The 23,049-nt window shown below is 38.4% G+C and overlaps 1 protein-coding gene across 4 annotated transcripts in view; it reads right to left on the bottom strand.

Moving 5' to 3' along the window:
- Window positions 1-11,919, bottom strand: part of GPR39 (G protein-coupled receptor 39) — a 284,672-nt gene extending 272,753 nt beyond the window's left edge. The window contains exons 1-4 of one of the 4 annotated variants that reach the window (XM_064484715.1): window positions 9,856-11,919; window positions 6,734-6,827; window positions 4,056-4,143; window positions 915-978 (exon numbers count right to left, since the gene is read on the bottom strand). The gene's annotated coding sequence lies outside the window, so the exon portion shown is untranslated. Of the gene's footprint in view, window positions 1-914; window positions 979-4,055; window positions 4,281-6,733 lie in introns of those variants that run through there. The other 3 variants (XM_064484716.1, XM_064484714.1, XM_010980067.3) reach the window with 3 other exon arrangements.
- Window positions 11,920-23,049: the final 11,130 nt, after the last annotated feature.

Below are 23,049 nucleotides of genomic sequence, written 5' to 3'. Positions count from 1 at the left end.
GAAGGAAACAAAGATCAGAGTAGAGAGGCAGAGGGTATAGCTCAAGTGGTGGGGCACATGCTTAGCACACATAAGGTCCTGGGTTCAATTCCCAGTACCTCCTCCAAGTAACAAAGATCAGAGTGGAAATCAATAAAATAAAAATCAACAAAATCAAGACAATTGTTTTGACAAGATGAATAAAACTGAAAAAACTTTCACTAGACTGAGAAAGAAAAAAGATATAAATTATTAAAATCAGGAATGAAAAGGGAATGTAACCACTGATCCCACAGAAATTGAAAGGATTATAAGGGAATATTACGAACAACTTAATTCCAGCAAATTACACAATTTAGCTAAAATGTATCAATTCCTAGAGAGACAAAAATGACCAAAACTGACCCAAGAAGAAATTAAAAATCTGAAAAGATCAATAACAAACAAAAAATTGAACTAGTAATTAAAAATTTTCCCAAAAAAATAAAGCCCAGGCCCAGACGACTTTACTAGTAAATTTTATCAGCTATTGAAGGAAGAAATATTACCAATTCTACACAAACTCTTTAGAAAATATGTGTATTACTTTGTTAGGGCTGTGTGGATGAAGAATGTCGCCTACTGTATCAGTGAACAAAGGATGTTACAGCCATCAAGCCAGCAGCCACTGCAGCCACCCCTCTGTACACCCTCAGGGGATTCAGGGTGGAGAAAAGCAGCACACTGGCCCCAGAGAGTTAGGTGCAGATCAAAGGAGTGATTTCAGTAAGCTCAGACTCTTGCATCTTCTCAAAGAAAAGTGCTTAATTCATTAACTTGAGATACCTGGTTTTCTTGAATTAACAGTCATCTTTTGATGTTCCAACTACCTGTTTGTTGCAACACCTCCCACCACCCCCCAACCCACCCCACCAGAATCCTGGTTCCTTCCTTACCTTTTGTGGAGCAGTCCCTAAGCCATCTGAGCAGCTGTCTTCTGTGCTCAAGTCCTCAGAAAGCCTGCCAAATAAAATACAATTCTCAACTTTTGGGTTGTGCAATTTTTTTTTTCAATTGACAGCTGCCATAACAAAGTACCCCAAACTGAATGGCCTACACAGAAATGTATTATCTCACAGTTCTGGAGCCTAGAAGTCTGAGATCAAGGTGTCAACAGGGCTGGTTCCTTCTGAGGGCTGTGAGGGAAGAGTCTGTTCCAGGACTCTCTCCTTGGCTTGTAGATGGCCGTCTTCTCCCTCTGTCTGTCTGTGTCCAAATTTCCCCCTCTTATAAGGATACCAGTCTTATTAGACTAGAACCCACAAGAATGATTTTAAGTTGATGACCTCTGTAAAGATCCTATCTCTAAATGAGGTCACATTTGAGGTACTAGTGGTTAGTACTTTAACATGTGAATTTGGAGGAGGGACACAATTTAATCTATAACAATGGATGAGAAACAAATACTTCACAACACAACTCATTATATGAGGCCAGGATTATCCCCCAGATACCAAAGATATCAGAAGTAGAGAAAACTAAAGACCAATATCCCTCATGAAAATTAATACAAAAAATTTAAAAAATAACACTAGCAAACTCTATATATGTTTTTTAAATTACATACCGAGTGGGACTTACTTCAGGAAATTACGATTGATTTAACATTTGAAAGTACATTAATATTATGTACCATATTAATAGAATGAAGGATAAAAAAAACACATGATCATATCAGCAGATACAGAAAAAACATCTGACAAAATCCAATACCTGGTATTCACGATTTTTAAAAAGCAAACAAAAAAACTCTTCTTTCACAAAGTAGACAAAAACTAGAACTTCCTCCACCTGGTAAAGAGCTTCTGAAAAATTCTACAGCTGTGCTATACTTAATGGTGAAAGACTGAAAGCTTTCCGTAAGATCAGGAACAAGTCAAGGATGTCCATGCTTTACCATTTCTATTCAAACCTTTGGCAACCTGGGTAAAGGCTTTGGCAGCAAAAACGTTACCAAAGCCTCTAGCCAGGAATAGGCTACAGTAAGAAATAAAAGGCACCCAGAATAGAAAGAAAAACATAAAACTATCATTATTCACAAAATATGTATGTAGAAAATCTGATAGAATGTAGAAAAAGCCTACTAGAAATAATAAGTAAGGTTATCAAGGCTGTAGAATGCAAGCAACAAACAATCTAAAAACGAAATAAAGAAAAAATTCCAGTTGCAAGTCATAAAAAGAATAAAACAAAAAATCACTGAGAACTTCAAAACAGTGCTTTTAAAAGGTTTAAAAAAGTGGAGAAACATATCATGTCCACAGGTTGGAAAACTCAGCATTGTCAAGGTGGCTGTTCTGCCCAAGTTGATCTGTAGATTCAAACGCAATCCCTATCAAAATCCAGCAGGATGATTTTTATAAAAACTAGCAAGTTGATCCTCAACTACATATGAAAATGCCAAAGACCTAGACTAGCCAATGTAAGTTTGAATACGAAAAGCAAAATTAAAGGAGTCATATTACTTCATTTCCAACATGACTAACAAGTATAGTAATAAAGTGCAGTATTGATATATAGACATATTGATCAATGGAAGAGAATAAAGAGTACAGAAATATACCTCTACATTAATGGACAATTTATTTTCAACAAAGATGCCAAGACAATCTGCTGTTAAAAACTGTATTTTTCAAGAAATAGCCCTTACAATTGAATATGCAAGTAAACAAATTTAGTTCTTATCTCACTCCGTAAACAGAAATTACCTTTAATGGATCATAGGCGTCAGGGTATGAGCTAAAATTATATAATATCTAAAAGAAAGCATAGGAGAAAATCTTTCCGCCCTTGGATTAGGCAGAAAACTCTTAGATTTGACACCAAAAGCATGAAAATGCTGATAAACTGCACTTCAACCAAATTCAAAACATTTGTTCCTCAAAAGATACCATCAAGAAAACAAAAAGGTAAACCATACACTTGGAGAGAATACTTGCACATTATGTATTTGATAAAGGATTTGTATCCAGATCAAGCAAAGAATTATTACAGCTCAATAATTAGAAGGCAATTAAAAAATACGCAAAAGATTTTAGTAGACCTATCACCCAAGAAAATGTATAAATGGCTCAACATCATTACTTACTAGGGAAATGCAAATTAAAGTCACAGTAAGATACCACTCACTACTCACCCACTACAATGCCTATAAGTAAGAGACTGACAGCACCAAGCACTGATGAGATTCTAAAATGGTACAATACTTAGGAGAACAGTTGGGAAGTTTCTTTGAAAGTTGAACATTGGCTTAACAAATAATACGGCAATTTTACTCCTAAGTATCTACTGAAAAGAAATGAAGGTGTGTGTCTACACAAAGACTTGCAAGTGAATATTCAAAGTAGCATTATAAGCAAAAAATGGGAATAACCCACATGTCCATCAACTGTGAATAGATAAATGCTATGTATCTGTACAATGGAATGCTCTTTAGCACTGAAAAGGAACAATCTACTGATACCACAACGTGGATAAACCTCAAAGTCATTATGCTAAATGAAAGAAACTATACACAAAAGACTGTATATTGCATGGTTCCATTTATAAGAAATTTCTAGAAAAGGCAAATTTATAGAACTAACAAGCAGATTATCAGTTGCCTGAGTCTGACAGTAAGAGAGAGAAATAACTGCAAATAGATACAAGGGAACTTTCTGAGTTGATGGAAATGTCTTAAACTGGATGGTTGCACAGCTCTCTATATTTGCAAAAATAATGTGAACAGTTTGGTAGGCTGAACTGCTCCAAGGGTGTAAAATATCACTAGGAAGTTGGGCTGAGTTTGATGGGCAATTGGAAATGCAGTCTTGGAGCTCAGACAGATGTGAGTTTGGAGGATGTAGTTTTGGAAATTATGCACAGGGTGGAAATCATGGGAATGAAGGCGATCAGGAGAGAATGAAGGGCAAGCAGCACAGGACAGACCCTTGGAGAACACCCATCCCCAAGGAGCCTGAGGACGCAGAGTTAGAACAGAGTTCGCTATGCCGTTTAAAAGAGAAAAAAAAAATCTCCCATGCCTTCATGAGACTCACCTTCCAGAACAGACGTCGGCAGTGGTGGTAAAGTCACAAAGAAACACAGGCAGACAGGAGGCAACAAACGGTCCAGGCTGTAGTATTCCTAGATGATAAAGGTACAAAACATGATGATTTCGCCCTTTTTCCTCATCCCTTAAAATAGATTTACTAACAGGTAGGCTGCACCAAGAAACATTCTTCTAGTTTGGTTTGCTTGTTCTTATGTCTTGTCTTTCTCGGGAGGTGATACATTAATACGATTTTTAAAATAAAGATTACATAAAAAAGCCATATAGAGCAAATCTTGTTCCTCACCTTCCCACCTCCCACTACATAACAACCTTTAGCAGTTTCCTTGGTTTGTTTTTGTTTTTGTCTTTTTCAGGAAATTTTGAAAAAGAATTTAGTAGAATTACAGAAAAGCGTGTGAAAATAGAGTGGCGTGAACAAAGAGGAAGGGTGGGGGAGGGGAGACCATGGTAGAAGCACCGCGGTCCCTCCTTATCTGCGCTTCCACTGGCCGCAGTTTCCGTTACCTGTAGGCAACATTATGTAGAAAGTTCCAGAAATAATCCAGAAGTTTTAAATTGTGAGTTATTCTGAGTAGCGTGATGAAATCTCCTGCAGTCCTTTGTCCAGCGTATCCACGCTGTATATACACTGCCTGCCCGTTAGCATACGAAAAAACAGAATATATGTAGGGTTCTGCCCTATCCCGGGTTTCATCCATTTGGGGTCTTGGAACATATCCCTCCGCAGATAACCGGGGGACTACTATGTGGGAGAAAAGAAAAAGGTGGGAATGGAGAACTTTAGGTGGGGCTTAGGTGACATTCTCTGGGTACTGTCCCTAACCCAAGAGGATTGTCTAGCCCTCACCCCTGTCTCCCCTCTGCTTCCCCGAGCAAAGCCCGACCTCGTTTGCTGGGACAGCAACGCCGCCCTGGATCCGCGCTCGCCAGAGCAAGCACCCACCTCTCTGCCAGTGGCCTCCCTCGGCGTGGGGCGGGGCAGGGGGAGGAGGGAGGCCTGGCCAACCACGGCTCAGCTCTTAAAGAGGTGCCGGGTCTCAATCTAGTCATTAAAACCCATTGGTTAATGCAACGGGTACTTCTAACACATTACTGCCGGCTAAATTCAGGTGTCTTCAATTATCCAATGATTGGGATAATTGAAGACACCTGAATTTGGCCGGTGGTAACATGTCGATGTTAATTTCCTAACTTAAAAGATGGTGGTTATGTAGGAGAATGCCTTCTTCATAGTGACGAAGATATTTGAAGTGATGGCAAATCGTGTGGGCAACTTTCAGATGGTTCAGGAGTAGGGGGAATGTGCTTTGTACTATACTGGCAACTTTTCCATACATTTGAAATTGCTTTAAAAATTTTAAAAGCTGTATGTTAGTGGGTAGATTGGGTTGATGTGATGTTTTTGGTTTATGGGTTAGTAGGACCAGACAGAACAAAACGGACGAGGTGGAGGGGAGGGGTCACGTGTTCCCCCGTCCTGATGTTTGTAGAACTCCCGGTTACAAGACTGGAAGTAACCCTGTTTGCCTTGCAAAACGTAAACAAAGACATTACCCTTAAACTGTGCAATAATGTGCTTTTCTCATCCCAGCTAACAGCAGGACTCCAGCAATCAGACCAAATAAGTTTAGTGGCTGGCGCTGGGAAGGTTCGCTCCCACAAAGAAAGGCAATTTAAGTAATTAGCCCAGTCTTTCTGGTAGGATCAACTCCTGGGCTCAGCGGGTGCGAGGGACCACACGGCTGTTAGGCAAGAAAAACTATTCTTCATTTTTACCCTTTCTTCTTCTAACCCAAACTTTCAAGGCATGCCCAGAGAAGACACTTTTCCTCTCAATGTCCCAGATGGAAAGAGGCTGACGGCAAAGCCAAACCAGCGCATGCTCACAAGTGTTTGTTTCATTTTGGGTTTTGATCGTTTGTTTCCCAGTGAAAACAGCTTTGTTGTTTCTCCAGATTATAAAAGTAATCCATGCTTGTTACTAAAACAAATATAGGCAATAGCAAATAAGGATAACTATAAAGTAGAAAGCCAAAATTATCCATAATCTTCCCACCTGGAGAGAGCAATTGTTCATAATTTAGTGTATTATCATTCAACTTTATATAATTATAAATAAAAATATTTTTATAGTATAGTTTTATTTTATCTATTTTATTTATATTTTTATTATATAGTTTTAGTAGAGTTTTATGGCAAACTAGCTACATTATAACATTCTGTTTTCCTCTTCCTCTATCATGTTAATAAATATATGTTACAGATGTCATGCCACAAAGAATCCTTTGCCCAGACAACCCAGTAGAAAATTACACAGAAGACTTTAGCAGGCTTCTGGGGGCAAAGCCCAGTAAACGTTAAAAGAAGCTTCATTGGTCATCAGGAAAATTCAGATTAAAACCATGATTACCCACCTGAATAGCTAAAATGAAAGAGACAGATAAAAGCACACGGTGGCAAGAATGTGAAGCAATTAGAACTCTCATACACCACTGTTCAGTTGTAAATTGGTACAAACACTTTGGAAAACTGTTTGGCAGTATCTATTAAAACTAATCATATGGACACATAGATTCGGAAGGTCTCTTCCTAGGTGCATATACATCTTCACTGAAATGCATCTACATCTTCATCGAAACACAGGTACAGGAATGTGCATACCTTCACGATTCATAATGGCCCCAAACTGGAAACAACCAAATGTCCAGGTATCACAGGATGGATGAATAAACTGTGGTATATCTGTAATGGAATACTATAGAGTAATGAGAATGAATGGAGCCCAACTACACAGATGACTCTCACAAATGTAACACTGAGAAGAAGCCAGCCACAGGTTATACACTGAGCAATCCATTTGTAGAAACATCAAGAGCTAGCTTACTAACCATGGTGAGGTCAAGATAGAGGTTACTCCTCTTGGGACAGGGACTGCAGGGGAGCACATGGGGACTTCTGGGGTGTAGTAAACTTCTCTTTCTTGATTTGGGTACTGGATATAGGGGTGTATTCACCAAAGTTTATCAAGCTGTGCCTTTAGGATCTGTGTGATTTTCTGTATGTAGCAGGTCAATAAACATACTACTACCAATAAAATTAAACGGATCAGCTCTCCAAAGCCTGGAATCAACTGTTTTGAATCAGTTATATTCAGACTTTTTTTCTCACAATCTAATTGTAGGAATTTCCTAATTTTAAGGCAAAAACTACATCCAGACTGCATACAGTATTGATAGCATTTCCATTTTTAACCCTCTTTAACTATTTTAACCTGTATCTGCTTGTTCCTCTCAGTAGGCACTGCCGTGTTAAGTAACGAAGAACATCCCAATCCTTGGCTCCTTGAGTTGTCCCCAAAGGGCTAGAACAGTGGTTCTTAGGGAAGGTGAGGGGTACATTGCAATCACCTACACGCACATGCATCCAGGCAAGTGCAAACGAGGTTGATGTTAATTGTACATTGTCAAGATGCTATGGATTGCCACCTCAATTTTGCCTCAGGTCCCAGCCACTCATTTTCCTGGATCCTGGAAGTGCTGGTTCTTGAAGACTCAGGAGAGTCCCTCCCCAGAAATTGTTCTCAACAGAATGAAGCTGCCTGCTCAGGCGATGCTGTTTCCTGGGGCAGCGCACATACAGTGACTGGTCCACATAGGACCAAGAAGGCTGGCCCCTGAGTCAGTGGACGACAACTCTGAAGGCCCGCTCCAGTTCCAGGTGCCCCATGATTTGGCTGAAGCCTCTGCTGAACTGCATCCTGGCTCAAATTTTTGCTCTATCCAGTCTTGCTTCCCTTATCTCCTCCCAGGCGTGGTGTCTGAGACTACTCCCCATAAACTTCCTGTATGCAAAGCTCCATTTCAAAGCCTGTTTCCCAGGAGACCTGACCTTAGATGTTCACTTATGAGAAAGAATTCAAAATATATGTCCCATCACTGTAAGCCAGTACTGTCCAGGATAGGCTTTATGGAAACTTAAAGGCACACAGAACTGTGATTTTGGAAAAGCCAACTTTAAGCATGCTGGATAACGAACCACCAGGAAGCCTCAGGTCAGAAGCATAGATGGTCATAGTGAGCTGGGGAACCACTGCTCAGATTGGTCTAACCAGAGCAGAGTGGCTCTGCTGGGAAATAGAGACATGAGGTTTCAGAGGCCAATTAGGGCTGGTTGGAAAAAAAAGCCGTGGCTTGAAATTAACACAAGGAACCTGGGGTGATTTTTCAACAAGTGCTTGACAAAGGTAAAGCTGCTTTCGGATGAATCTAGCAGCGAGGTACAAGGCTAACTGCAGGTGAGAGTGACAGCTTGACAGCCAGCATGGCAGCTGGGGCCACAGTCCCGGGGAAAGGCACAACATGTCCTTCCTGCACACAGCCCACAGGGTGTCCCTAAGATGAGAGCTGTCCTTCCCATCTGAAGGGCCGTCAGGAGAAAAAGGAATCGGCCTTGCTCAGCGGGGCAGCACCAAGCTATTGAGGAAGCAAACATCAGTGAAATGCAAGGAGACGCACAAAACCAGAGAGCTGCCAAAGCAGTGCCTTTCTTTGACAGAGGTGAGCTCCCATCCCTGGAGATTTTTAAAAAGAGGCTGGTGGTTTCTTATTAAAGATAAGAGGAAGCCTGCAATGAGTAGAAGGTTAAACCAGAGTCCTTTAGTCTCCCTTTTAAGTCTTCTGCAAAAATGAAAAGAAAAGCTTAACTCCACCAAGAGGAAAACAGCCACATCTTACTGACACATGGAACTAGCGGGTGAAAAAGTGTCCTCAATTGCCTCCAAGTTTTCGAACCCAGGGAAAGAAATGCAGTTGGTAAAATTGACCCCAATGTGAAAGTTAAATGATGGGCCTCTCCTTTTTTTTAATAAGAAAGTATCCTTATTAAATTATTTATTTGTTATTTATTTTTCGGAGGCGGAGGGATTAGGTTTATTTATTTATTTTTATTTTTTAGAGGAGGTACTGTGGGGATTGAATCCAGGACCTGGTGCATGCATGTGCTCTAACCCTTGAGCTAAGCCCTCCCCCCACCAAGGGCCCTTTTTTTAAACAGTAAAGTAGAAAGTCTGACTCAAGTTCCCGTTGAAGTAGAAATGATGCATGTGGTGTCTTGCCTCAACCACAAGACAGGAGTGGCACAGTAGGGTTATACGCCTCACTTCCACCCAAAGCTCACTCCCAATTTGCAAAATGGAGCTTCCAACTGCCAGCCGGCTCACAGCGGCTCTTTTCCCCTTCATAGCTCCTGCTCCGTTAGAGGAGAAAAGGGATTCCTAGCAGCAGCAAGCCAGGAGTTCATAGTCTCCCACTAGTCCCTTCACCCTCACAGCCCCATGAAGGATGGGGAGTATCCAGTACTTCCATCATGAGAAGGTCGGCATCTTCAGGCTTAGCTAAACAGCTTTCCTCCAGGTGCTGGTTACAACTGGGCTCACTCATCCCAGGTCTTTTAAAGAAGCCATTAATTTGTTGAGAGCATTTTTGGGGACTCGGTTTTACTCTGGAGTTTGTCTCTTTGAAAATGTAACTTTATCCAGAGTTATCCAGAGGATGTTATTTTATTATATTTATAAAATATTTTTATTGTATTTCTAAGATCGGTTTCTTTCTTTTTGCTGAAGTTCTTTTGCTCTCTCAAGTTGGGTTTTATTATACTGATCTGCCCTGTCCCCTTTCCCCAACCACTTCTCCGAGGACTGTAATTCTTCATGGTTTCCCACTTATGGAGCTGATATGTTTGGTTCATATTCAAAGGAGGATAAAAACAGAGGGAATTTGACTCACCCCTATTTCACAGTGTGCCTCCATCTTTTCCATGTAAGACTTTTGTTCCTGGAATGCCAGTCCCATTTGCAGTATCGCTCAGAATCACAGGAGAGCACAGGTCATCTGGTCTACTACACACTGAAAGGGTTAAAAGGCACACAGGCACCATTGTGTATTTTGGGGTTTCCTGCCTCCAGTTTGCATGTCTGAGACCAGTTTTGCTCCTGCCGCAGAGCTAACCATAGGCGTCGAAAAGGGGAAATACATGTTTCAATGGAGAATATCACATTGAAGAGGAAGGCACCATTTCAGCGAAAACAGAATACAACCACAACTGTTTTTCAAAGGGTTGAGAAAAAATCACCAAGAGACAACTTTAGAAATGTTGAAAGACAAGAGCAAGCTCTCCAAAACTGCCGTGAGAGTCAACTGGGGTAGAATATCCATGGTGAGGTTTTCATCTCTGTCTGGTTGCTCCAGGCTAAAGGACAGATGTGCACGTGGTAGGGAGGGTCTCGGCTTTCAAGGGCACCTGCCCGCCACTGCCCTGGGCTAGGAATGTAAGGAATCCAGTGTCAGGGTCCTTGGTGGTAAAATGGTGAAACGGCGTCTTCACAAGTGTTCGTGTTCTTTCCATGGGAGAAGTTCTAGAACAACTTTTTCCTGTAGAATCCTTGAAGGGTAAACCTTCTGGGTGATGCTGGCTCATTACTGTGTGAATGAGGTCAGGGCTGTTCCGCATCCGAGGGACCAGTTTGCTGCTCTGTTTCATGGCCGAAGACCACAACTCCAACCTCAATCAGCAATGGTCTGACTGTATTTAGGATGTTGGCAGTCACGAAAAAAACAGGCAAGAAAATACTTGTGTTTCAACTGGAGGAAACTTTGTGCAATCCTCATGACAATGTGACTTTCTTGCCACATCCTCTTTTTCTTCAGAAGGTACTTTTTACAAAATTTAACATGTTATTTATCCAATCATTTGGCACTACATTTCCATTTTTTAACAACTGTGATCAAATGTAGACAGGAATAAGTCTCTTCACTTGTCTACGCACCCAGTGTCCACTTGTGCTACAGGAATCTACTATACTTGATTTTTATGAAAACTTGCAGTTTTTCTATGTATATAAGCATACATAGCATATAGCATATCTACAATTCTATGTAGATACATATTACAGTTTTTATACACAAAAAATTCGGTTTTTCATTGAATTGTATTTGGGGGGGAGCCTTGCAAATCGGCACACAAAGCCCTGTATTCTTTTCCATGGCCTCATAATATTCCATTTGGTAGCCATTTAGGTTATCCATAATGCTTTGCATTTTTTAAAAAGGTGCAGTGAATAACTTTATACATACATCCTTAGGATGTTTCTGTAGGGTAAATTCCTAGAAGTGGAAATTGAGAGGGATGTGCATTTGTTATAGGTATTGCCAAATTGATTTTCATGATCTTAAACATATGACATGGAATTTTAAGAAAGGACTTACCCTTACCTCACACTAGATAAAAAATTAAGATGGAACAAAGACCTAAATGTAAGAGCCAAACTATAAAACTCTTAGAAGAACTCATGGAGTGAATCTTCATGATCTCAGATTTGGCCATGCATTCCTAGATATGATATCAGAAACATAATCCACGAAAGAAAAAAATAGATAAACTGAACTTCATCAAAATTTGAAACTTCTCTGCATTGGAGAAAACTACTAAAAAAGTGAAAAGACAACCCACCAAATGGGAGACAATATTTGCCAACTACATGTCTGCTAAAGAGCCATGATCCAGAATATATAAAGTATAGTTTACAATTCAGCAATAAAACAGCACGATTTAAAAATGAGTAAAGAACTTGTGTAGACATCTCTCCAGGGAAGATACACAAATGGCCAAGAAGCCAGGGAAAGATGTTCAACATCATTAGTCATTGGGGAAATGCAAATCAAAGCCACAATGATGCACAATAATTGAATATACTTTATAGCCCTGAACTGGACACTTAAAATGGTTACAATAGTAAATTTTATGTTATGCATATTTTGCCACAATAAAAAAATTAAAGCATAGACCCTTAAAAAAGAAAAAAAAAAAGCCACAATGAGATAGCAATTCAACCTACTATATGGCTATAATGAAAAGAAAAGAAAAAGAGAAAGAAAAACAAGTGGTATTGAGGATGTGGAGAAACTGGAACACTCTTACCTTGCTGGTCAAAATGTAAAATGGTGCAGCCACTCTAGAAAACAGTCAGGCAGGTTCTCAAAACATGGAACAGAGTTACCATCTGACCCAACAATTCTACTTCCGTGTATACACCCGAGAGAACTGAAAACATGTCCACACAAAAACTTACATGCAAATATTCATAGCAGTGTTATTCATAATGACCAAAAGGTGGAAACAACGCAAATGCCCATCAACTGCTTAATGGATAAACAAATCGTGGCCTATTATATACAATGGAATATTATTTGGCCATAGAAAGGAATGAAGTACAGATGCATGCTATAACTTAGATGAACCTTGAAGACACTGTGTTGACTGAAAGAAGCCAGTCACAAACTACCACATGTTATGTAATTCCATTTATATGAAACATCCTGAAGAGGAAAACACATAGAGACAGAAAGGAAATTAGTGATTGCTTAGGCTGGGGAGGTCGGAGGAGGGGAAGGTTAACAGCAAAGCGGTGGATGAAAAGTTCTAAAACTGACTGTGGTGATTGATGGTTGCACAATTCTGAGAATGCACCAAAAATTGTGAATTGTTCACTTTAAATGGGTGACTGGGGTAATACATGAATTATATCTCAAGCTGCTACAAAACAAATGTCATCTAATTACAAAGGAATCTAGTTACCTGTTCATGGTGGGATAGTGAAAGTTGAGCTTTCATGATGATCCTCACTTGAGAACCTGTTGAATCTTATCAGCCATCACCGTCCAGCACGACCTGGACAGTCTCTGAAAACGCTCCATTTGAAGCACTGGGAATTCAAGAGCACTCCCTGCCATTTGGTAATTTTCAACCAGTAAAAATGTGCCAACCACCACCTTCACCTGATCTGTCACCATTTAACTTTTGGCTTTTCTCTATATTGAAACGAACTATAAAATGAAAGAGATGGGCACTCTTGAGGAAAACACTTCTACACAGTACACCACCCAAAGGTGTTTTAAAACAGTAGTATTACTTTATTTTATTTTTTATTTAAAAAATTTTTATTGATATGTAGTTGACTTACAATGTTACTTTCAGGTGTACAGCAAAGTGACTCAGTTATACATATACATATATTTTTTTTTCTTTTCAGATTCTTTTTCACTATATGCTGTTACAAGAAATTGAATATATTTCCCTGTGCTATACAGTAGGTCCTTGTTGTTTATCTGTTTTATACATAGCAATGTGTGTCTGTTAATCCCCAAGCCCTAATTTATCCCTCCCCACCCTTTCCCCTTTAGTAACCATAGTTTGTTTTCTATGTCTATGAGTCTAAAGCAGTAGTTTTAGACGCATGTCAACAAGTTATGTGATTAGTGAATTAAGTGAGTAGGTAGGGAGGGGAATGCTTTGAAAGCCATGCATCATTTATCTCCGAAAAAGCACAATTCACTTATTCTATTGTTAACTAAATCTTTTGACTGACCTCATAAAAAAAAGCCCCTAAAAATTAATAAGTAGAAGACTAGTAATCCATTGGGGAAAGGACAGGAAAAGAGTTTTCAGAAACAAAAAATGTAAAAATAAGATTTAGATGTGAAAAAGTGTCTGTCCTCCCACAAGAGAAAAATGCAAGTTAAAACTATCCCCACATTCCATATTTCCTCTGTCAGAGTGGCAAATATCAAAAAGCTTACTGATACGGTGGGTTTTCAGAGGTGTGAGGAAATAGGAACCTCGGATTATTGATAAAAAAAAATTAATTGGCACAGTCCCTGGAAGGCGATCGGACAGCACCTAACAAAATGTACAACGCCCGCATCCTGTGACCCAGAGATTCCCCTTCGAGGAGTCATGCTACGAATGCATTTTTCTCTTTCCTCTGTCTTTTCTCCTCTCTCTTCTAATACCCGCTCCATGCCTCAAGTGAAGTCAATAAATAGTAATAATTCCCTTAAACTCTACAGAATTAATTTCTTTTCGACTACAGGAATTGGCAGCTCAAAAAAAAAAAAAAATCCCCACAAAACTAGATGCCTTAGTAATTGAAGAGAAACCTTAAATGTTCCCTCTATCAAGGTTCACAGCTATAAAAGCATTAGATGAAGCTCCCAGTATACTGCACTGTAGGTCGGGTTAAGAATCCTATTCAGTAAGAGCTGGCATGACTGGGTCCAGGAAGCTGAGCCCAATTATCAGCATATGTGCTACCCTAGTGCCCCCTGCTGGTGAGATGCAAAAACAAACGTATGTGGTAGTTTTAACACTTTCTTCAATCGCTGCTCTGAAAACTCGGCATTTCCTGCGACTTCTGACTTACTGATTATTACCTCTGCTCTCTCCATCTCGCACCTCTTTCTTGAATCAGACAGGCTTGCCTCCTACGTCTCAGTGAAGAGCGAGATCCCTTGATATCCCACCTTCTAAGGCTCTTTTCACTACTCTTTCCTGGCTGTTTCTCCATGGGTCACTGTAGCTCTACCTCTTCTTCTCCTTCAGTGTGTCTGTCTGCCTCTGCATTGGCCACGCCCCATGTACCCACGTGGCCCCTTGGCCTCCCACCCACAGAGGACCCGCCATCCCCTCACTCACTGCCCAGTCTCATCTACACTTGCTCACTCCCCACTCATTCCTTAATTCAGGGTTTCTTACAATGAGATCTGTGGACCATCTACATACTATTCACCTGACTGCATGTTAAAAATGCAGATTCCTGGCTCCTGGCTCCCTGAATAAGATCTTCTGGAATCCTGGAACCTACAATTATAACAAGGAACCCAGAGAATTCACACACACACACACACACCCCCATAAAAACCACCCTGATTTTTTTACCAAAACATATGCTCTTGTCCAGAAACTTACCATACCTCCTAACCATCTAAAGAGTTAAGTGCAAAAGATTCATTCTTGGCTTTCAAGGCTTTTGGTAAATTGTTCAAAAGATCTGCTGTTCCTTCCTGTAAGAGGATTATATATTCCTACCCACCAATGGTAGGCTTGGCCGTCTGATGTGCTTTGGCCAATGAATGTGGGCAGAAGTAACACAAGCCTCTTTCAAGCAGATGCTGGGAGAAATGTCGCAGAGTTCTGCCACATTCTGTTTTCCCTCAGCCAGAACTGATGCCACTTCAGCTGGAGCCCAAAACCAAGATGCGAGGAGCAGACAGAGCACAGGCGACCCACAGTGGAAACCTGATGTAAGTGAGAAATAAGCTTGTTGCATCACTGCAATTTGGAGTCCTTCGTTACTGCAGTCTGACTTTGCCTAAGCTGACTAATACAAAAACTGCACAAGTTGCTTTCCAAACTTTATTCCTCATTACTCTCCAATACTTAACTCCAGCCAACTCCTGCCAAATTGGGTGACTTGCTTTTCCTCACTCAAAAAGTATGCCAATTCTACTGTTCACTATCTGCTGTCTACCAACCACACTTCTGAAAATTTGACTTCAACCTTCAAAGTCCAGCTCAATTGTCATACCAAGTGAAGTAAGCCAGAAAGAGAAAGAAAAATACCATATGATATCACTTATTTGTGGAATCTTTAAAAAGGAGACAAATGAATTTATTTACAAAACAGAAACAGACTCACAGACATAGAAAACAAGCTTGTGGTTACCAGGGGGATAGGGGAGGCTGGAGGGATAAACTGGGAGTTCGAGATTTGCAGATACTTAGTACTACATATAAAATAGATAAATAACAAGGTCATACTGTACAGCACAGGGAACAATATTCAATACTTTGTAACAGCCTATAATAAAAAAGAATATGAAAAGGAATATATATATTGAATCACTATGCTGTACACCAAAAACTAAAATTATAAATCAACTGTACTTCAATACAAAACAAAAAACACACTCAAAATAAAAACAAAGTCTATCTCAAGAGTCACTTTCTGCGTGAAGCCTTTCCTCATCTCTGGATGAGCTAGGAACGCTCCTTTCTTTCAGCCCTACACAATGCCAACTACTGTAACCTGTTTGTTCTTGTTGGTCTTTTTTAATACTTTAAAAAATCATATCTCCCCCATAAATTCCTTGAGATTAAAGATCATCTTATTCAGAATTGTATTCACTGAAGCTTTGCCAATAGCAGGAACCCACACATACATTTGTTGAATTATATCAGCACTTTCAGTTAGAGAACTGCTGTTTAATACATTCTGATGTTTTGAAAGGTAGACTTTACCAAACATTTAACATACTCAATGGGGAAGCAAAATTAAGAATTATTTCTAATAGCAAATGTTCCTGCTGAATGAAGTATGGCTCAAAGTTTAATGAGCCTCTGTGTGTGTGTATGTGTCTTGCAGTCGTCTGCAAAAATAACCAGGTCTTGACCTTTATCCCTTTCTCTCTCTTTAAACCCAAAAGGTTGCAAAGCAAAGCTTCATCAAAGAAATATAATTTATATAAAGTTATTATTCCTATTGTTACATTCCATGTGCTAAGGGCAATTTTTATACCTATAGCCCAAATTAGCTATATATTATTTTCTCACATTCAGGAAGATGTATTTGCCTGCTTATGATTAAAATTCCACAAATATAATTCCAATATCAAGACAAATACACTTACCAAACCCCAATAAAAAAGTGCTGCCCCTACAAACCCTTGGAGCAAATGGAGTCCTTATTCTTGGTGACGAGCACCTGTCTCCTCTTCCATTCCTCTCCAGCTTCTATTAACCCAGTGCCCTCTGAAATATTTTCGCAGTAATTGCAATCCCTTTTCAGGTTTTTCTGAATCTAATTTTAAAAGGATAGGAGACATTATTTTTGAACTGCTCATCAATTTCATGCGGCGTGAGGTTTTACTCTGAGCTAAAGGTAAAAATACTTTATACTTATTAGAGACACGAAGTTGCTTGCCAGAGCACCTCAAATTGGCCATCTGTGCTGGGAAAAAATGCCATCCATTCAACCTCTTCAATATTGCAGGAAGGGAAACATTTCTTCTACCAAAAACTCAAAACGCCACAAAAACACATAGATTCCTGACCTTCTGTTAGTCATTTTGCTATCTTCAATATGAGCAATTTCTAAACCATATGCTGTGGAACAGAAGCTATCTCTACATATAGAGATAGATGTTTAGTGAAAAAAAAAAAGCAAGGGTTTATGAGGGGGATCAATGATCAAATCAATTTGAAGAAAACTGCACATTGGACCTCAACCCCGTTAGGAAGTTGTTTTTTACTTAGGGTATTACATCTCTCATGCGATCCTGCAGAGAGGCAGGAATGTGTAAGCATACTTCTCAATTTATCCAACCATGGGATCAGCTTCTGTTTTTATGGGATTTTTTTATTTTGGAACACACATTGAGTTAATCTTATGGGACACTGGTATTAGTAGGACTTGAATTGAGAAATAGTTTCAGCCAGGTATGCTTAAGAATCCATCTAAAATAAGTTTCAAGAAAAAAAAAATGACCTGAGTTGAAAATTCAGATTTACACAAGCACATCCAAGATTGAGTAGTTCCTCAACACTATCCGAGAAAGTAGGGTTAATAGTTCTGGATTAAATGCACTCAAAAGAAAGGGTTTCATGGTTATGTCCTTAGCTTGATTTTTTTTTTAAATGGACATACTGTGGATTGAACCCAGGATCTCCTGCATGCTAAGCACACACTCTACCATGCAGCTATACCCTCTCCCCTTAGCTTGATTGTTGAAGTGCTTCAGAGCATTCTTGGTTGAAATTCCGAGATTTTTTCAGATTGGGTTTAGTGCAGCTCAGACTAATGCTGATGGTCAAGGCCAGTCTTCTTTTTCTATCATATTTATAGAAGTTTCATAATTGAATTTTGGGGGGGTAGGGAATTAAGTTTATTTTTATTTATTTATTTTCTTTAATGGAGGTACTGGGGATTGAACCCAGGCCCTCCTGCATGCTAAGCACACACTCTACCACTGAACTCTACCCTCCCCCCTCATAACTGATGTTTTTTAAAGCACACTCCCCACACTCCTCACTGGATACATTACTCATGAGACTCTTTGCCTGTATAGGCTCATGGAATTTATCATTTGGTATTAGGCCTAAATATCTGCTTTCTTTGGGGGCATATACCAGAAATGTTTCCTGTCCCAGGAAGTGATAACTACTACCTCATTAAATGCACCAACCAACATCATATTTTTTTTAAGGACTCATCATCTTGATTAGGGTCCAGATCATCCTGGAAGAGTGCAAGACACTTAGAGATGATGTGGTAATTGGCCATTCAACAAAAGCATGATTACTTGCTATATTTTTCTTTGAAGGCACAGTGACTTATCTGTTAAGGCTTTTTTCTTCATCATTATGAAAGCAGTACTTGTATATTTTAGATTCCCTTCGCTCTTGGGGTGATTTGGGTCTATGTGGCTAGATTTGATTCTGATGTTTCTCCTCAATACCATTTTAAAACTAAATGTGTGTGGTAGCCAGCAAGATCCAAATGGAGGTGCTCAGACAAGGAAGTCCTGAGCAGCCCAAAGGCCCCTTAAGAATGTCACACAAAGAACATCACCAAGAAGGCTAGAGGGGAGGCTCCAGACCTATAGTAGATACACAAAAGATAAAAAAGAAAGGAAGAAAAATATACAACTACAGAAAAATCATCAAATCATGAAAGAAGAGAGCAAGAGAGAAGGAAAGGAACAAAAGAACTACCAAAAAAGTCAGAAAACAATTAACAAAATAGCAATAGTAAGTCCATATCTATCAATAATTACTTTAAATGTAAATAGACTAAATTCTCTAGTCAAAAGATAGAGTGACTAAATGGATTTAAAAAATAAAAATAATAATAACAGTTATATATGCTGCTAAAAAGAGACTCGTTTCAGCTTTAAAGATACATATAGACTGAAAGTAAATGGATGCGGAAAAAGACTATCTCATGCAAATGGAAACCAAAAGAAAGCAGGGGTAGCTATACTTACATCAGAAAAAATAGACTTTAAGTGAAAAACTGAAGAGAGGCAAAGAAGGTCATTATGTAATGACAAAGGGGTCAATTCATCAAGAAGGACATAAGGACTGTGAATATTAATGTACCCAACATCTGACTGAATAGGTATCAATATTATAATAGCAGAGAACTTCAACATCCCACTTTTAACAATAGATCATTCAGACAGAAGATCAATAAAAACTGCACGTTACAGATGAACATAGCAAACATACAGAACATTTCATCCCAAAGTGGCAGAATATAAATTCTTCACAAGTACACACAGAATATTCTCCAGAAATTAACAAACGTGAAGATTAAGTGTCACGCTCATGTACAACTGATGGGTCAAGGAAGAAATCAAAAGGGCAATCAAAAAATATCCTGAAACAAAGAAAAATGAAAACACAACATACCAAAACTTATGGGACAGAAAAGCAGTTCTAAATAAGAATTTTATAGCATTAAACGCCTACATTAAGAAAAAAGAAAGATCTTAAATAAACAGTTTAATCTGATACCTCAAGGAACTAAAAAAAGAACAAAATTAGTAGAAGGAAGGAAATAACAAATTTCAGAGCCAAAATAGATAGATTAGAAACACAACAGAAAGGCTCAGTGAAACTAAGAACTGGTTCTTTGAAAAGATAAACAAAATTGACAAACCTTTAGCTAGACTAAGAGGAAAAGAGAGAAGACTCAGATAAATAAAATAAAAACAAAAGAGAAAGAGAAAACATTACTACTGATACCACAGAAATATTAAGGAACATAAGAGACTACTGTGAACAATTACACACCAACAAACTGAACAGCCTAGAAGAAATGGATCAATTCCTAAAAACACACAACCTATTAAGACTGAATCATGAATAAATAGAAAATCTGAACTGACCAATTACTAGTAAGGAGATTGAATCAATAGTCAAAACCTCTTGATAAAGGAAAATCCAGGACCAGATGGTGTCATTGGTGAATTTTATCAAACATTTAAAAGAAGTAATACCAAGCCTTCTCAAACTCTTCCAAAAAATAGAAGAAGAGGAAGCACTTCCAAACTCATTTTAGAAAGCCAGCACTACCCTGATACCAAAGCCAGAAAAGGACACTACAATAAAATCTCCTTACCTAATGTCCTTGATAAAAAGAGATGCAAAAATTCTCGACAAAATGTTAACAAATTGAATTCCAGGGTGCATTAAAAGGATCATACATCAGGATCAAGTGGGATTTATCCCTGGGATACAAGGATGTTTCAATCAATAAATATGATACACTACATTAACTGAATGAAGGATAAAAATCATACGATTATCTCAACAGATGCAGAAGCAGCACCTGACAAAATTCAACACCCACTATTAATAAAAACTCTCAATAAATTTGGTATAAAGGAATGTACCTCCTTAATAAAGGCCATTTTTGACAACCCACAACTAACTCCATAGTCAACAGTAAAAAGCTAAAGGCTTTTCTTCTAAGATCAGAAACAAGATAAGGATGCTCTTACCACTTTTATTCAACACAGTACCAGAAGTTCTAGTCAGAGCAATTAGGGAAGAAAAAGAAATAAAATGGCATCCAAATCAGGAAAGAAGAAGTAGAACTGTTTCTGTTTGCAGATGACATGATCTTACATATTTTAAAATCCCTAAAGATTCCACCAAAAATTTGTTAGAATTGGTAAATGTTTTCAGGAAAGCTGCTGAATACAAAAATTAATACACAAATTAAATATACAAAAATCAGTTGTGTTTCTACACACTAACAATGAACTATCAGAAAGAGAAATTAAGAAAAAAAATCCCATTTACAACAGCATCAAATATGGTAAAATACTTACGAATAAATTTAACCAAGGAGGTGAATGACCTATATGCTGAAAACTGTAAAACATTGATGAAAGAAATCGAAAAAGACACAAATAACTGAGAAGATAGTCCATATTCATGGACTGGAAAAATTAACTGTCCATACTTGCCCAAAGTGATCCATGAATTCATTGTGATCTCTACCAAAATTCCAATGTTGTTTTTCACAGAAATAGAAAAATCATTGCTAAATTTGTATAGAACCACAAAAGACCCTCAACAGCTAAAGCAGTCTTGAGCAAAAAAAGAGCAAAGCTGGAGGCATCACATTTATTGATTTCAAACAAGATTATAAAAAGTGATAGTAATCAAAACAGTATGTTATTGACATAAAACATAAAACATAAAATAGACACACAGATCAATGAAACAGAATGACCAGAATAGAAACAAACCCACACACATCTGGTCAATTAATTTTTGGCAAAGGCACCAAGAATACACAGTGAGGAAAGGAGAATCTCTTCAATAATTGGTGTGAGAGAAACTGGGTATTCATAGGCAGAAGAACAAAATTGGAACCCTATCTTACACCAGACACAACAAATCAACTCAAAATGGATTAAAGACTTGAACACAACATCTGAAACTATAAAACTCCTAGAAGAAAACATAGGGAATAAGCTTCAAGACACTGGTCTTGACAGTGAGTTTTTGGATTTGACACCAAAAGCAAAAGCAACAAAAGCAAAAATAAACAACTGGGACCACCATCAAACTAAAAAGATCCTGCACAGCAAAGGAAACCATCAACAAAATGTAAAGGTAACCTATAGAATGGAAGAAAATATTTGCAAACCACATATCAATAAGGAGTTAATATCCAAAATATATGAGGAACTCATAAAACTCAACAGAAAAAAAAATTAATTTAAAATGGGCAAAGACCCTGAATAGACACTTTTCCAAAGAAGACATACAAATGGCCAATCGGTATATGAAAAAGCAGCTCAACATCACTAACCATAACGGAAATACAAATCAAAATCACAGTAAGATCACCTCACACCTGTTAGGATGGCTTTTTTATAAGACAAGAGATTAAAAAAAAAAAAAAAGGCTGGTGAATATATGGAAAAAAGAAAACCCTTGTACACTGTTAGTGAAAATGTAAAATGGTACAACCACCACGGAAACAGTAAAGTTTCTCAATAAATTAAAAAAATAGAACTACCATATGATCCAACAAGCCTACTTCTGGGCATATATCTGAAAAGACCCAAATCACTATCTCAAGTCGATATCTGCACTCCAGTGTTCATTGCAGCATTATTCACAAAGGCCAAGGTATGGAAACAGCCTAAGTGTCCATCAATATATAAACAAATGGATAAGGAAGATGTGAAATATTATATATATTATATATACATGTAAAATGGATTATTATTTAGACTGTAAGAAGGAAATCCTGCCAATTCCAAAACAGCTGAAGCTAGAAGGCATTATGCTAAGTGAAATAAGCCAGACAGAAGGAAGACAGACACTGCACAGTATCACTTATATGTGGAATCTAAAAAGGAAAAAAAAAGTCAAACTTATAGAAACAGAGAGTAAAATGGTAGTTCACAAGGGCTGGGGAGGTAGGGAAAATGGGGAGAGGATGGTGAAAGGGTACAAACTTTCAGTTATAAAATGAGTAAATTCTAAGTATTTAATGTGTAGCATGGCAACCATAGTTGATAATACTTTATGGTATAATTGAAATTTGCTGAGAGTAGATCATAGGCTTTCTCACAAAAAATAAATAAACTACATGAGGTGATGAATGTGTTAACTTTATAATGGAAATCCTTTTACAGTATATACATGTATCAAATCATCACATTGTATACTTTAAATATATTAAAACTTAATCAATTATACCCCCAATACACCTGTAAAATGAAAATAAAAACAAATATTTGCTGGTTAATTTGTTTCTTAATAATAATAACTGGCTTATGGCCCTAGGAACAAAAATTTGGGCCAACTGAGTAAACCAGATAATCTGGTTCTTCACTTACCTTCATGAAGTGTCTTAACATTCTACTCCAGGAGGAAAACTGATTCAAGGTAGGAGTTACATTCTGATCAGAAGACCCAAAGACTGTTGGCCAGTATTGTTTCCTTTATGCAAGCACACAGGTCTAGTGCAAAGAGCACTAGATTGGGAGTCAGAAACTGTGAAATTTGCCAGCAGCCTAGTTGTCAGGAAACATGGAGTACATTAGGGTGGTCAT

Source organism: Camelus dromedarius, chromosome 4, assembly GCF_036321535.1.
Source record: "Camelus dromedarius isolate mCamDro1 chromosome 4, mCamDro1.pat, whole genome shotgun sequence".
Lineage (NCBI taxonomy): Eukaryota > Metazoa > Chordata > Mammalia > Artiodactyla > Camelidae > Camelus > Camelus dromedarius.
The sequence above is the reverse complement of the archived record's forward strand: the minus strand, read 5'-3'. Positions and strand labels throughout refer to the sequence as shown.